The 14,699-nt window shown below is 34.7% G+C and overlaps 1 protein-coding gene across 4 annotated transcripts in view; it reads right to left on the bottom strand.

The window, feature by feature from the left end:
- The window catches only part of LOC113516175 (protein split ends), a 133,806-nt gene that overhangs the window by 58,555 nt on the left and 60,552 nt on the right, over window positions 1-14,699 (bottom strand). The window contains exon 1 of one of the 4 annotated variants that reach the window (XM_052899098.1): window positions 13,651-13,724. The exons of the other annotated variants lie outside the window; for them this stretch is intronic. The gene's annotated coding sequence lies outside the window, so the exon portion shown is untranslated. Of the gene's footprint in view, window positions 1-13,650; window positions 13,725-14,699 lie in introns of those variants that run through there. 4 annotated transcript variants of the gene reach the window in all.

Below are 14,699 nucleotides of genomic sequence, written 5' to 3'. Positions count from 1 at the left end.
CTACGTGGTTCCCCCTGGAAACCGTCGTGAACAATTGTTGTGGAATTTGTCACGATGGGCTAACTGACCTGCTTCATCCTCACCTATCATCATCACTGGTGCCCCGATACCGGTGTATACCGATAGCACGGGTGGAGTTACCATTCCATTGTCACCCATTAAAAAAAAACCTAACCAAAAAGATGGTTCTAGATAAAACTAGCTTTTTTATAAACTAGCTTTTTGCCCGCTACTTCGTTTGCATGGATTTCAGAAGTAGGGAAAACAATGAAATAGACTATTTAAATAGACTAGATAGCATATCAAGATGAAATATGTCATACACCATTTTAAGTTAGACTATCAGAAACTGTGAAACTGTGTAACTGTGAAAACCGCATCCAATTTGGTGAGGTAGTTTTCGTGTAATGCTCGATAAACACACAGATAGACAGAGATTAAATTAAAAAAAAAATTTCGACATGTAATGCTCTTCATGCCGTGTGGTCCCGGCATAGAATACGCCCCTTCCATTCCCGTGGGTGTCGTAAGAATCTACTAATGGAGGGCGAGGGATGGACAGTAACATCCTTCTTAACAAACTCTAAACATTTGTAAAGCTTAACTGCGGTTGCCAATCCGCCTGCCAAGCGTGGCAACTACTGGCAAAACCATCCAATGGGAAGGCTTATATTCAACAGTGGACAGTTGAAGGCTGATATGATGATGATGATTGCTCTTCTTAAGACTCTTCGTATAAATTTTTCTTAAATATCTCCCATGTGAGATAAGATTTATAAGATAATCTCATTTATTTCCTAAATTTATGTACTAAATGTTATAACAAACTATGTTACAGTTAATGGGACTAGTCTCTTCCTACGAGAATTATATTAACCTACACGTTTCACTACTGCGCCAGGTGGCCTAGTATACGGTTTCATTTGTAGTTTTCCTTTTATTATACAGATAAATAACGCTTTCTTTACTTAGTCGCCTCTTATTGTTGTAAGAATGTCAACCGGGGAACGAAATATAGTATAGTAATTGTTTCTTACTCAGTCGCTCACTCACCACATGCATAAAAAAAGTTTTATTATGTATCTATATATTTTTAATAAAAATTCCTATGTACGTGTATTTAGTATGAGGTTTTTTTAATGGATGAGAATGGAATGCCAACTCCGTCTGCGCTATTGGTATACACTGGTAGGATACCAGTGAAGGATGATAGGCGAGGATGTAAGCAGGTTAATTAGCCCATCGTGAAAAATTCCACAAAAAATCACGATGGTCTCCAAAGTAAACAGTATGGAGGTCGACCTGATGGGGTATATTGCTAGTAATTGGGCTGTTAAGACTCTATTACTAGCAATCCCTTTCCCCACAGCACATGTGGGTACCTTGGGTGTCATATTATATTGTTTATGTTCATGGTGTCGTCTCTGTCTATAGGTTTTTACTTTTCATCAGGTGGGCTGTTCAGCTTCTTTGCAGTTTAAAAAAAAATATAATTCTAAATTTAAATAAGAACCTTTATAACAATATGTTTATAAAAAGAATATTATTTGTTTTAAAACTGACCGTCGGGGTCGCGGCAATGGTTAAAAATAAATTTACACTGGCGTAGGTCATTATGTCCATTCACGTGACAGAAACGCTAATATGGAAAGTAATTCTGCGGACCTAAAGTCCTTGGTGGGGTGGGGTCGTCATGTATAGTTGTAATATGTAAATATACAGCAGAATGTAATTTGTTACGGTTCAAACGAAAAGATTTATAAAGATTTTTACTATAGCTATGTGGGGTGATACATGTGAATTAGAATAAAGATTATCCATTAATTTGTTAATTTAAACAACAAAACATTTTTATAAATTTTCAACTTTTGTAGTAGGTACTCACTACTTGTAAGTACTTTATGTTAGAAAGAGAACACACAGTTATGTAGTTTATTTTTTAATATTTTATTCTCAGAAACCTTATACAAACATTTTTTTTTTCATTTCGATTTCATTTAGATTTATTGAATAAAATTTATTAAAGCTATATAGAAAATGTCGTCAATGTTAATATTGACAAAGGAATAGAAACAGAACATTTATACACATAGATGACTTTATTTTTAGCAACTAGATATTTATAATTTTTAACACGAATATGTTAAAAAGGCTCATTTTATATTGGTGTATTGCTATTGACATTGATATATAAATGTAGTTAGGCTTGACAAAATATAAAGGTAAACAAATAGACTTTTTTTTATTAGTGATAATGGAATGGTAACCCCGCTCGCGCTATCGGTATACACCGGCGGGGCACCAATGAAAGATGATGGGTGAGGATGAAGCAGGTCAGTTAGCCCATCGTGACGAATTCAACAGGAATTGTTCTTTGATAAGGTGTATTGCTAGCAATAGGTTCATTAGACCCATTACTAACAATCCCTTTCCCCCCAACAAATAGACGTTAGCAAATCACAAAACTCCGACTGTTCATTTTATTGCATTTTTGACAGTTTATAACTGCAATATAGATTTCATGTTATTGTCACATTACAATAGCATTTTGAATATAATAACATTTCAATCATTTTTATTATTATTATTTCAGCCGTTAACTGCCTACTGCTGGACATAAGTTTTCCCTATAAGGGGAGTATTGCCAGTAGTTGCCATGCTTGGCAGGCGGGTTAGACACCACAGTTAGGCTTGAGGGGTGCAAGTTTCACCAGAGGGAGACTTTGTACAAAAGTCGTTTGCTTGGGTACCACCGTCCCATTCGTGTTTCAACCGTAAAGCAGTTGTGTTAACATGGCTGTGTTTCAGTTTGAAGGGTGGGATATGGCGTGAATTTACAGGGTACAGAGGAATAACATCTGAGTCCTCAGGAATGGCAACGTATGGGAGGTATCATGGGCAAAACAGTATACTCTGTTATGTCCATGGTATTGCTCATGTCTATAGGCGACGGTATTCACTTTCCATCAGGTGGGCCGTCAGCTTGTTTGCCATTATAACTTGTATATTTTTTTTAAAAAAATGCAAATAATTACAATTTAATAATTAAGCTATTTATTAATATTATTAAAAGATTTTAATAATTGAGTCATATCCAAGTTAAAATGCTGCTTGAGTGATGCCAAATTTTCTAAATAAAGTCACCGTGAAAAGTAATTAATAACAGAGTACACAGGATGCACAGTGCAATAGGATTCAAAAGGCTAATCAACTAAAAGCTCGTCTCTTTGCTGCGACGAATGAAGACCAAATATCGTTTGGATTCTTAGCTGCACAAAGAATGTGTGGATATCATTGTATACCTACTACTGGAAATAACTGTGAAAAATGCATCGTTGCATGATAGTAGATGTATGTAAAATTGAATTAAAGCAAAGATAATAGTGATAAAAAGAGCTGTTTGATAACATGCAAGTATTTGTCTGACACTCCGTCGATTAGTAAGATATGAAGTTCTACTTTAGGGAAATTCGGTAATGTCGAAAAAGCTTTTTATAGCACAGAAAAAATACGTTAGAGTTATCTGTGGTGTAAAACCAATCGAAACATGTAGATCACTATTTAAAACATTAAAAATACTAACTCTTGTATCAATGTGTATTTTTAAAGCAGGATTATTTGTCAAATAAAACCCACAATTTTTTACAAAACTTTCCAGTATGAATAAATTTACATCAAGAGATCCTACAAGGTTGAAATTGTCCATGTGCAGAACCGTACTGCATTAACAAAATGATCATTAAAGTATATAATAGAATACCAAAATGTCTAAAAATACCAAAATCACTTTAAACTACGGTTAAAGAATTGGTTGTTGGAATATAATTTTTATTCAATAAATGACTTTTTTTTAAATAATAAAATGTATGTACACAAATGTATACATAATATGTATAAATTTAAAACAATTTAATATTAGAATGTTAATTAATGTTAATATAATTAAATTATCATGTAACGGATTCATTATATTTGATGATTACTTATAAAGATTTGCACGCTATTAAATATGACAAAACATACTGAACATTAAAAACAAACTGTAACATCTTACATATTATCTATGTTTCTGGCAAATAAATTATTATTATTGATAAATATTCTATAACTAGGTAGTGTATATATCACTAACTAGTTACAGGATACATTGTAACATAACTTTTATTGAAATGTATAATAATATCGTTTATGAGCCTAATATAAAAAAAAAAAAAAAAAAAAAAAAAAACATCGGAAATAAAGTGTAATGTCAACACTATTTGTGCTTACTATAATTTATACGCGAAACACACGTTTTGGGAATACAACCTCTATAAATAGCTCTTTACCAAGTTCAGGCTCGTGAAACAACGTCTGCCATTTATACTAGATGGGTATCTGGGGGCAATAGTGAGTCGTGACGTCACATCCGTCCGCATCTCGGCTGCCGCAGCGCGCCAGAGAATGGCAGATCGGTCTTATGGCCGATAGAAATTATGCGATAGCTTTCGACCTATTTTGTTGCTGACAAACTGTTATACACTGTGGCTTGTTTTATTGGTGTTACGCGATATACAATTGTTTGAATGTCACTTTTACTATTGTAAATTTAAAGTACCAAATGAGTTATCGTTTTTTTTTGTACCACGAAGGTGGCAAGGAGAAGGAACTGTTAGTAATAAGGAGGTATTGCTATCAATATACCTTATCGGGTGTCGACCTGAGGAGGATCGTGGAGCGACCGTCACGCGGTTCTCCCTGGAAACCATGGTGACTAATTTATCGTTGAATTCGTCACGATGGGCTAACTAACCTGCCTTTCCATCCAAATCAATCATCCCTCACTGGAGCTCCGCCACTGTATACCGATAGCGCAGGTGGGGTTACCAATCCATTATTTTAAAAAAGACCATTAAGTTGGCAAATAAGTTTACAGCCCATCTGATGGAAACGGGACGTCTGCGACACTAAGGGTGTCAGATGCGCGTTGCCGATCCTGAAGAAACCTTAATATACCAATCTATTTTTTATGGCTGTATTTTGAATATATTTTACAAGACAATTTTTTTGGATTTATTAACGTTAGTGTGTAAAGTGTCGTCAATGTTCACAAAATAGTATACAAGAGAGCTTCTAGAACAAAGTTAAGAATGAAAATTGTAGAGCTACCTATACCTATTTTAATTAAAGGAATAGATTATTAAATACGTACGTAGAATGGATAAACGGAACAGTCTCTTTTAATACGTTGAAGAATAGACAACCATTTATTTTTTTTCTAATTCACGAGATGTCATTATACTTAGGAAACCAGAAGATACATTGGCTAAAATAATTATATTAAATTAGAAAAGGAAAGAGTTTTTCATTTTTTTTAGATTAATTTTTAGTTATTTTTAACATTAATATTTTATCCATATATTATAGAGATTTTATATATTTTAAACATTTGAATTTGTGAGAGACTCATTTCTAAAAAAACTGCAATAAAATTGTATCTTTTATTACGAATTGTCTTTTATTGAAAAAAAGTAAAAACCTAGTTTTATATTTTTTTTCCATTTATATCATGTTTTTATTGCAGTGTGGCTCGAGTTCCGAAGTGCACAAAAAACAGTTGTTATAAACTTTTAGTTCTTGCTCGCTGTTACATTCTTGGAGCACTTCAGTTATATCTACTTACGAATATTATATAGTTCAAATAATTAATTAATATATAGTTAAAATAAATTACATATAATAATATATGTATTTAAAGGCAGACTTATCATCATATTGAATTATCTATCAATAAACCATACATAGGAATAACAGAAAATATACGAGCAATATTGACGACGCAAAACATATGTATATATAACAAAAGATTTATTTTATAAATTCTTATCTATAATTTATATAAATTGAATAAACTCAAATATTATTCAACCGATTTTAAAAATTCTTTCATTTATATAAAGCTACATTATTGGCGAGTAATGTGAGTTATATATTATTTTTGAAAATTCTATCTGTCTATGCAAAGTCGGGCCAGAACATTAGTAACATAAAATTTGAATAGATTAATGAATGTGGGGGAAGTAAAAGAGGTTTGATTGAATTGAAACATTTATTGTTTCCTGCATACTCTACAGTGAGATAATTGTAATTGTAATTGTATTATTACTTTTTTTATTATTATATCATTCATTAATTGTCCATTGTTGAACATAGGCCTTCCCCATAAAGGAAGTTTTGCCAATAGTTGTCATGCTTAATAGGCGGGTTAGCAATTGCAGTTTGGTTTTAGTGATGTTTTAAGAGGGACACTGTTGCCCATCCCTCGACCAATGGTCGAGTTCCCTTAATCGCCTCTTACGATATCCACGGCAAAGGAAAGATTTTGAGATTTTTTTTTCGATGATTTTGGAATGGTAACTCCGCTTGAGCTATCGGTATATGCTGGTGGGGCACCAAGTAAAAGAAGTGGTGGCCTATTCTATGCCGGGATCACACGGCAAAAATCCAGTTTAGTGCATAGTTAATTTAAAACTTAAGTGGATTCGGTCGACTCATATTAGCTTTTTATAAATTCAAATTGTAACTATGGTTATTTCTGTAGGAATACGTGTGTACGTGCTGTCACGTTTTCCTTCTCATTTATTTGGTCCCGCTTATTATGCGACGGCACGGTTTTTGCATTTTCAGCATCTCATCATTCTCATGCACAATGTAGCGTGCTACCCTATTTGTTTATAAAGTTTTCTACTATATTATACTGTGCTTCATGTTGACCTACAATCATGAAATTTAGCAAGAAGCAATGTCATGTAGCATAAGTAAAGAAAAAATCCGAAAACTGTAAATTTGTAGTTATTTCACAAAAAATAATTAACTTAATGATTTTGTACGGAATCCTTGTTGCGTGAGTCTGACACGCACTTGACCAGCTTTTTCTTTTTCAGTAGTATGATTAATCAATATTCATAAAAAAGGATGTACCGAAACAAGTTGAAAAGATCTTTTAATGTGAATGTAAGATTCAGTAGTCTTAATTTATTGGTGTAAACAACGAATCGGGAATTAAGGGCAACGAATTGGGGGCTCACTGGACCATTAAATGCTTCGTATTTTAGAAATTTATTTCCTTTGTCGTAATCCCAAACAGTGCGCCTTAATTTCTGTATTTATAAATATTAATGGTACTAGTATTGAATTCTTGTATATTGTTATAAATGACAAAACAATTTACACATATTTTTTTATAATATATTTGATTATAATACGAATAAATGATAGATTTGGCTTTCTTATATAAATAAATAAAAATACAACTTATGAATAGGCTTGCGTTACTCAAATGCATTCGCGGACTACTTTACACGTTTCTCCTGATACCTTACGAGTATATTTTTTTTTATACAACTTAGAATGGCAAACAAGCTGACGGCCCACCTGATGGAAAGTGGTAACCGTCGCCTATGGACATGAGCAGTACCATGGACATAACAGAGTATACTGTTTCGCTCATGATACCTCCCCATGCGTCGCCATTCCTGAGGACTCAGGTGTTATTCCTTTGTATCCAGTAAATTCACGCCATATCCCACCGTTCAAACCGAAATACAGCCATGCAAACACAACTGCTTCACGGTAGAAACATGATTCTTTAATTTTTACCTATCTGATTCTATATTTTATTATATTTATTATTATCTCAGCCGTTAACAGACTCTATGCTCTCCCGATTGGAGTGTTTTGCTAGTTGTTGCCACGCTCGGCAGGCAGGTTGGCAAACACTGTTAGGTTTTAGTGATGTTTTAAGAGAGATGCTGCTGCCCACCCCTCGACCAGTAAAATCTACGACACCCATGGGAAAGGAAGGGGTGGTCCATTCTATGCCGGGGCCACAGGGTAATTTTTTATGTAATATTTTATTATAATTAAAAAAACACATAATAGAATTTTATTATAATTCTATTATGTGTATTTTTTACGTCTACCTTGTTATATGACATTTGTACTTTTGGTCTAACTTTACCTTAAGCCTAACAGTTCTCCTTGGGGGGAAAGGAATTGTTAGTAATAGAGACTAAGAATTTCATTGATAGCAATATACCCAACCAGGTCGACCTCCTCGCGATTCCACCTGGAAAATATCATGTTTATTCCTTATGAATTCATCATGATGGGCTAACCGGCCTGTTTTCATTCTCATCTATCACACTTCACTGGTGCTCCGCCAGCGTATCCCGTTAGCGCAGGCGGGGTTACCATACCATTTTCACACATCAAAAAAAAAAAAACTACTGCTTAGATATACGTACTTTACTAAATTAAGTAGTTTTTGATAAAATCAACAGCATCATAAAATTACTTTCACTTGTTAATGAACCGTTAACGTTAACATAACATTTTCACCCATCAAAAAAAAAAGGTTCTTCTTGACGAGTCAAGTTTCTGTTATATTTATCGGTGTATTTATTATTATTTTCCCGGCATCTCTAAACAAATGCGTGCATAATCTTTTTGCTTTCATCCTGGGGTGAGAATCGAACATTTCTGGTGTGAGCAAGCCCCCTCGGTTCCAATACAAACAATATATTTTAATGATGTCGCGTCAATAATTTTCTTCCGTGAAAAAGCTATAATTCGTCTTCACAACGTTCAACTTTTCATATTAGAAAAAAAAAAAAAACTAATTACAAACGTAACAAACTCCATTCAAAGTTGCATACAAAACAAATAAATGCGGAGTTCACTGTGTAAACTCACTTCGAACTTTGATTACTAACGAAGGTTGCCATTTTCAGCCGTATATTATTGCTTGTAAAGTCGACAGTACCTTGGCATTTCAAGTGTATGACGTTGGTAGTCCTAAACAAACTTGCTTCAATGGATTCGTTAAAATATTATTTGATATTTGATTGAAATGGATGGAAACACGGCGAGAATTGAATAGAAGCGTACACGAAGCTAATTAATCGCATGTCTTTCTATTATCAGTACTTGTCTTTAGGTAGGTTATGTCGATAGACCTAAGTAATAAAAAAAAAATATATATACAATATGAACATATTTATTTATATTCGTAATTTGGGCGCCGAACGGTTAACAGCTCATGATTAGCCTGAATATACTTTGTTTAAAGGTGAAACACGTGTCGCAAAAGGTGAGCGAACAAAATGGCAGTCGAAGATTGATGGCTAAATGTAGTGGAATTTCTGGTGGTAATAGTGATATGGACTTCCGCAAGATAACTTATAGTTCAGTAAAATATAATTTACTGAGTTACCTGAGTTATTATGATAGAAACTTTTATAAAACAAAATTTCTCATTGAATATGCTGAAATTTTTATGTTGCTATGCAATGTATTCAATTATGTTGCTCGTAGCAAAAACTAAATTGACTACGTAATTTTATTATGCAAGTAAATTTATATGCATCTTATGCATTAAATTTAAACATAATATTGAGTCAACTTCTTTCAAGGGACAAGGTTTGCTGGAAGAAATCTTATTAGAGAAAAGCTGGCTTTTGTATGTTAGTTTAAAATAAATGTTATGTTAGTGTTTGTCTATAATAAATAATATAAAAATACTCGTATTAATATAATGATGTTCATATTTAAGCCTTTATTTTATTATTTTTCTGAGTTTTCTTGTTTCACTATCAGCTGCTGAGACAGTGTGGCTTGTAATTTTTTGTCGTTATTTTTCCATCTCATGCTTTTTAAAATAAATAGTTTCACCAATAGAATACCTTTTTTAAAGGATGCTAATAATTTTAATTTCGGGTTCACCCTATAGATATGTAAATATATTAGATTATGTACTAGTTTTTATCATTGTCCGCGTGACCGCAATATTGATTGACCGAGATAACAAGTACTCTATGTCCTTCTTCTTTTCAAATATGTGTATGTCAAAAATGTAAGGGTGAATATCTATAATATTTTAGTTAGAATATCTATATATCTACTGGTCCAATAACGAATATGTTAAAGTCTGTTATTAAAAAAAATATATTGTATAATAGACTTTTAACATATTCGAAAATAGATATCCGACCGCTATGGGCAATATCAAAATAGTTAAGGACCTTTATTCCGCCATTAATGTTCAGAAGAACCGAATATATAAATATCGGATCGATATCCATATAACCCATGCCAACAAAAATGATCATTGGTTAAGCTGTTAATGTACCAAGAAGTAACAAACAAATAATAAACAAACAAACTCACCTTCTCGCTGATAATATTAGTATGGATTAGAAGTCTACGAAACAACGGATCACAATGGGGACCGTCTTTGTCCCTTCATCAACAGAAATTAGCATGCGGCGGCGTGAAGACATGAAACGGCGTCAAAAATTTGAATCCATCACGGTTCGTAAACGGAGACAAAGGGAATAGCAAAGCGTGGCTGTCAGTCGTCTCATTAATCACGCAGGTTCGCAAATCCTTTTAGCCAGCGTCGACCTTTTAAAGTGAGGTGAAACGGAATAAGCCGATTAGTAACAAAATGAGAGCAAGAGTATTAAATGTACATGTGTAGATATACGATAATGTCCACTCTATTACAACAAACTTAACGTTGACAATTTTAGACGTTTCCAGCCAGGAAGATTTTTTGAGGGAACGAGTATGGAACTGTCACAGAAGCGAATTTTATAGATTGCAAATAGAAATGGTCATGCAAAAGTGCCGCCAAATTTTAAATATACAAAAATTTATAGTAGATTTGAGAATCAACTTTTTCTCGTTTTGGAAATCGATTGAAAACTTACCATCATTGACACATCTTGATTTTAAGCGGTATGAAGTATAAATGGGATTGTCAAATCCGTTTTATCAACTTTTGCTTATAAAATTAAGGATTGGTCGTGTGGCCAGAAACATAGAATAGGCCACACTTTCTTTTCCTGTGAGTGTCGTAAGAGGCGACTAGAGGAACTTAATGGTAGAGGCACAGCAGCGTCCCTCCTAAAATATCTCTAAAAGCCAAACTGAGGTTGCCAACCCGCCTGCCAAGCGTGGCAAATACTGTTAAAACTCCCCGTATAGAGAAGGCTTTTTTCAGCAAAAATAATAACAATAGGACTAAGTAGTGGGGCCACTTGTGCAGATAAATTTTATTCCTTAGATGAAAAATCGCGTGACGATGAAAATAATTGAACAGTGTATATATCAGGGCAAGTCATAATTCACGATCATCAATCAGCTAATACGTACGCTATATGCATCTCATAACTTGATAAGAGCACATTGAAAATTCAATTATGGAAGTATTCCATCATAAAATATTATTTCTCAAACTCCACCCTTTTAATACGGTTTTGTGTGGGACCACAAAATGTCAAGCGTTACATTGCGATATTTGACATTTAAAACTGTCGTCATTAAGGGAAACTCACATTGTAAATACGATGGTTAGATTTACTGGCTGGCCGTATATGAAAATCACCGTCACGCGAATAAAATGGGCAGCTGCCAGTGAAGTAATAACGACCCAGATGAATTACTATAATAAACGGTATCCACGCAGTCAAAGTTGTGTTTTCGACGTTGTTGTGTTAAAAACGGCTGAACCAATTTTAATGGCTCCTTAATTTATATTGTTTATAATGGCTGATTAGATGTTGTCCATGATATCTATCTGATACGAGTGATAATCATTGTTTGCACCCGTTACTTTAATGCGCAAAATCTAGCAAAGTAGAAAAACAATACCAAACTGTCTTATAATCGTGCAGAATATAGGTAGAATAAAGAAAACTTTCTAATAATAAATACCAAAATACAGCAATAGAAACAAGGTAGACTGTAGTTTCTTACAATTTTTAATATGCTAAATAAAGACACAATTTGTATGGTTTCCTAAGTTGGATGGAACTCTTATATCTTGACAAATATAATCAAACACTCGAGCCTACTTTAAATGTTCTTTCGTTAACAAAATTAGGTCAAAGGAAAACGGAACTCAAAAATAAGAGTGACGTAGTTTAATATTATCATTGCTCACCATAGCGTAATTTTTTAATAAGCGACTACTGTTTTTGGAAGTTGTAAATTTTATCTTAAATGAGGATTCTTGAAAAATTATGTGTATTACTTTTTTTTATACAACTTAGAATGGCAAACAAGCTGACGGCCCACCTGATGGAAAGTGGTAACCGTCGCCTATAGACATGAGCAGTACCATGGACATAACAGAGTATACTGTTTCGCCCATGATATCCCCCATGCGTCGCCATTCCTGAGGACTCAGATGTTATTTCTCTGTACCCTGTAAATTCACGCCATATCCCACCCTTCAAACCGAAACACAGCCATGCAAACACAACTGCTTCACGGTAGAAACACGAAAGGGACAGAGGTACCCAAGCAATCGACTTTTGTACAAAGTCTCCCTCTCACGTTCGAGATATAAAATTTATTCAACCGATTGCTAGAATAAATCTATGAATTTCATAGGGGAGAAAGAACATTATTCAAGTAAAAGGATGAATAAATTTTATAACTCGAACGATATGTATATACATTTTTACGAATATGCTTTCAAGGTAAGGCTCGTAGATATTGATACTTTAATAGGACACTAGTTTTGTACAATATTTTTAAACTAGAAGAAAACTGCACATAGCCATTTGCCACGAAAGTATAAGTTCTTATGCTTATGGTTTCAGTTTGAAAGGTGGAATATAGCATTAAAATTATTAGATAACAATGGTAAGATGCTCCATTGCTAGCAATATAATCTATCAGGTGGACCTCGACACGGTCCCCTGGAAAACATCATGGTTAATATGCAGTAAATTTACCACGAACGGGTTAATTGACCTGCCTTCATTATTTATCCTTTACTGGTACCCCGCTATTACATATCATCGTAGCATAGGTAGGTGCACAATTCTATCTTCATTCATACAAAAAGAAAATACAAACTGTTTATTCATTGCCATTCCTGAAACTAAGGTAGTCCAACCATTGTTCGGCTCGCCATCGACGGAGAGTTCATCCTCATATCCTACAGTCTAAATGGTCGCGTACAAGGCGGTTTCAAAAATGTTTTCTCCTACGAACAGCTCCCTGCTGAGGTTTTTTCAAGAGACTACAGTATCGGGTTCTTCAAAAGGAAGGTAAAGAGGTTTCTTCAGGATTGGCAACGCGCGCGTAATACCCCTGGTATTGCAGGCGTTCATAGGCTACGGTAACCGCTTACCATCAGTTGGGCCGTATGCTTATGAATTGGTGATACATAAACGGTGTCATGAGTGTTACAGTGTACATCATGGTTTCTAAGGTATTATTTATAATTATAGCGCCCTATAATTGCTATTTTAATCAGATGTGCTTGAATCAAATACACATCCGCCTGACAATTACTCCATGTCATGTAAAAATAACCAAATTATCGCTGTAAACCTTGGTTTAGAAACAAGGTCAAAATAATTTATTCATTTGGGTAATTTTTTGTCACGGGAATTCAGCGAGTAGTTTCAGCCGAAAAGAATTGAAACTGGACTGGCTAAAAACTTGACTAAGTTCAACTCTGTTTTTTTTTTTATGGGTGAAAATGGTATGGTAACCTCGCCTGCGTTAACGGGATACGCTGGCGGAGCACCAGTGAAGGGTGATAGACGAGAATGACAACAGGCCAGTTAGCAGTTAGAATACTGTTCTCACCTGTGGGCAGGAGCGCCACAGTACCAACTCCTTCCGTTAGACCGCATTCAAAGTCGGACAGCTCGAATTGTTGACGATCGGCGTCTTACTGTCCGGCTCGACCCACTGAAACTGCGTAGAGATGTTGCATCTCTGTGCATCTTCTACCGAATTTATCATGGGGAGTGCTCTGAAGAATTGTTCGGATTGATACCTGCTGCAGATTTTCACCATCGTACAACCCGCCATAAACTAAAATTTCATCCCAACCATCTGGACGAGTGGCGGTCCTCCACCGTGCGTTTTTCAAGGCACTTTCTCCCACGCACAACCATTCTTTGGAATCAACTTCCAGCTGCAGTATTTCCGGACCGATACGACAACATAACCTTCAAGAAAAGAGCATATTCCTTTTTAAAAGGCCGGCAGCACACCTGCAATGCCGTAGGTGTTGTGGGTGACCATGGGCGGCGGTAGTCACTTACCATCAGGTGAGCCGCATGCTCGTTTGCCCCTGTGTTGTAAAAAAAAGCCCATCATGATGAATTCATCAGGAATTAACCATGATAGTTTCCAGGGGGAACCGCGAGGAGGTCGACCTGGTTGGGTATATTGCTAGCAATGGGATTCTCAGTCTCCATTACTAACAATCCCTTTCCTCCCACTCTGTTTATTTAGGAAATAAATAAATAAATATTTAATACTACGACATTATTTGACCAAATAGGTAGCATGTCGGTCTACCAAGCCTTGTTATTATAAGAATATTTATGGTGAAGCTAAAGTGAGAGTACTACAGTCAGTGTTACTTTTAATTTATTTCTTTAATGATTCCCAATTGTTATAAATTTTTAAAAACTTTTAATGAACATTATTTTGAAAGTGAGTCCCAATAACTTTGTTTTCTGTTGCCAGGCATTTATTGTCAATAATATACAAACACAAACGCTACCATGAATATAACGATCAAAGATTTCGGAATAAAACAATATACTGTGACCATCATTGTATGTACATTTTATGCGCTGCTGTTTTTATTTGCTGCTGTATTTCTAACAGTATATACATTT

The sequence above is a fragment of the Galleria mellonella genome, unplaced genomic scaffold, assembly GCF_026898425.1.
Source record: "Galleria mellonella isolate WM207_F2 unplaced genomic scaffold, CSIRO_AGI_GalMel_v1 utg56, whole genome shotgun sequence".
Taxonomy (NCBI): Eukaryota; Metazoa; Arthropoda; class Insecta; order Lepidoptera; family Pyralidae; genus Galleria; species Galleria mellonella.
Note: the sequence above shows the minus strand (reverse complement) of the source record. Positions and strands in the feature narration are given on the sequence as shown.